This window comes from Centroberyx gerrardi, chromosome 5 (genome assembly GCF_048128805.1).
Source record: "Centroberyx gerrardi isolate f3 chromosome 5, fCenGer3.hap1.cur.20231027, whole genome shotgun sequence".
Taxonomy (NCBI): domain Eukaryota; kingdom Metazoa; phylum Chordata; class Actinopteri; order Beryciformes; family Berycidae; genus Centroberyx; species Centroberyx gerrardi.
The window spans coordinates 24,940,034-24,942,955 of record NC_136001.1 but is presented as its reverse complement, the minus strand read 5'-3'; the positions used below and the strand labels follow the sequence as shown (position 1 = coordinate 24,942,955).

General features: G+C 40.5%; 1 long non-coding RNA gene across 1 annotated transcript; it reads left to right on the top strand.

Annotated features, from left to right (window-relative positions):
• Positions 1-2,631, top strand: LOC139907976 (uncharacterized). Its single transcript, XR_011784454.2, has 3 exons — positions 1-118; positions 777-872; positions 1,028-2,631. It is a non-coding gene; the product is annotated as an uncharacterized LOC139907976 (long non-coding RNA).
• The last annotated feature ends 291 nt before the right edge of the window (positions 2,632-2,922 follow it).

Below are 2,922 nucleotides of genomic sequence, written 5' to 3'. Positions count from 1 at the left end.
CAAGTTTCCAATAAGTAGCTCACCATGGAAGAAGTGGAGCTGTCTGACTACATCACCAGGCATGAGCTTGAGGGATTTCAGAGCATTGAAACAAAGAGTGGCGACACTAATCAATCAGGTAAGAATACAAGTAGATAGAGATTGAAAAATAATAGTTGAATAAAATCAAAAACGGTACAGTTTGATTGGTTCGGTTTGACAAATCTCATTGAAAGATATTGTGAAACCTCCTCAGTTCTTCACCCCTTCAGTGATTACTTCCTGTGTTTTCTGTAAATTTCAACTCATGAGAAGAACAGACTAAAAATATATAACGATCTTGGGACAAAATTAGACAAAATGCAAATTTTATGCTCAATAATTTGTTTGCAATGTGATGTTTGCAATCACATTTTCTCTGAAAACATATACCCTACCAATGTATATGGGCAGTGTTTGGTATTTTAACAATTTGAAATCAGAATGGTGGAGCATCAGGCAACATCAAAACTCATCAGTGATTGGATTCATTTCTCTTCAATTCAGAAAGATTTCACATGAAACAAAAATGGGGTCAAACTTTGGAGGTGGTCAAATATCAGCGTCATAATCCTGAAATACAGAATTGTAGCATATTTGTATGTTTGCTTGTGGGCGTGTGAGTGTGTGTATACTGTATGTTTATATAAGTATGGTTTTGCCCATATGACGCTGAACAGACACCCTGAATAAGCAAGGAAAAGACACAACACCTCTTACAGCATGTGCGTGTGTGTCTGTGTATTTTATACCCACAGGAAGAAGACTCCTCAGAATGGGTGTTTTAACTTTAGGACTGTTGTGTATCCTCCAAGCCACTCTCAATGTCTCTCTGCACCTTGCCTGTGAGTTGAGTATTTGTCACGCAAATTCTTGATAAGTCATAGCACATGCATAACAAATATGCCTATTAATATAGGTTTGGCAGCCACTGTCTCATATGCTTCCTCAGTGGAAAGTTTTGCAATCCTAACCCACAAGTTCTGTTTTCTTCCAGTTAACACGAAAGAAGAGACAGATCAGTTTCCCTGCAACAGTTCCTTAAAAGAAGAGCTGGACCAGATAGACCAGACTCTGGTTAGTTCAGCCCAGGTACTGGCTTGCTGCAACAAACAGCTGAGAATATTGCAGAAGAAATATGATGACATGGAAGCAGATAGAGACCGCTTACAGGCCATGGTCAGTCGACTGAGTATGGACCTGGGCCAGTTACAGAGACAGAACAATCTCCCGGAGGATCAGTCTGGTTCATGGGAAGGATCCTCCATTCCAGAATGACTTCGGCACTCTTCATGAGCAATTATTCCAAGAAAAAACAAAAAAAATGCAGTGATCTTTGAATTAAAACTAAGAATTGTATGTTTTAATGATTATTTGTTGCACAAATCTGTGAAAGTACAGTGCAAGCCACACTCAAGCATTAGGAACATGCGTGTTAAAGGCTTGAGGAAAGTAAAAGGAACTGGTCTTGGGGACAGCAGCCTTGTAAACACATACACACACACACACACACACACACACACTGACCTTTATCTAATTAATTGCCATGACATACCCAATGAATGCACTGTGAACTGGATATGTGAGACAGATGCAGTTTCAAATTTAGCCCGCTGGTTCCTTATAAATAAAGTTTTTTGCAAAACTAAAATATTGCTGTAAATAACAAATTTATGCAAGACTAACAATGGTATTTGTTTTCACATAATTATACTCTTACTATGTGAATGATTTTTTTTTTTTTGCTCTTAGTGTGAGGATGATTTCTTTCAACCACATCAGCCATCTGGATCCTTTTACTCTCACAGAATAAAAGCCCCTTGCTGTATCACATTGCTTGACACAGCAGCGCTCTGACATCAGGCCTCGCTGCAGCAAAGAAATGAGAAGTGGAAAAATAAAACACAACCTAGATTTTTTGTGGTTTTGACTGTACTGACATCTTCTCAAGGACTGTCTAATTGATTCTGCAAGTAAACTGACCTCAACCCTGCTCCAAGTTCAGCAGTTTCAGTCATACAACATATTTGCTGGCTTTCAGCAACACCACCTTCATATAGAACGATCCACCGGCATCAAAGATAAAATGTGAAAAAACATATTTTTCTCATTAACTTCTGTCTCTGACCTGCCTCCTCTGATCCCTCTCAATGAGTTGAGAGAGATTGCATGTGGGGGTGTGACCGGCGGTAGTTTCCCTCGACCGAGCGCTCCCCCCCCCCCCCCCCGAAAAGAGCCCCCGCGTACATAATAGCCCGAGAGGTTGTTATTGAGCTAACCTTAATTGCTTCATTTGAATTATAAAATGAGCTTTTGCTATTCTCTTCCGATATCAAAGGCAACCTGCATCGCACGGGAAATGGCACTTGGTGAGTGGAGTGCAGGAGGGCTTTCATGTCAAAGGAAGGAGAGGATTCAGCTTGGAGTCATTCAGCATGTTCTTTGTTGTCGTTGTCCAAGGTTAACATTTGATTTGAGTAGGGGAATAACAATCATGACTGGATGTTGCAAACCTGAGGTTAGTAGCGGATGAAAGGTGGTTATATCCGCTACTAATCAATCATCAGTGTGTGTGTGTGTGTGTGTGTGTGTGAGGAGTTCCTTCTTCCTCTCCCTTGCCAAATAAACCTCCTTTGCCTCTCAACTTCTCTGAGATCTCCAAGTCTTTCTTTGCTGATAAGTCTGTCAAAGCTAAGCTGACAGACATTAGAGCTGCAACACATTCACTCATCATTTCTCATTAACACTGCTGGCTTTGTTTTAATTAGCCGTTGTGACTGACACCTGTGTTCCTGTGACACTGTTTTGTTATCCTCCTTCCCAGCTGTTGCTTGTCAGTCATTCCAAGATTGCCTATAGTTGCTTTGAATCAGACGTTTGTCTCTACTTCTCAAAATAAAACCG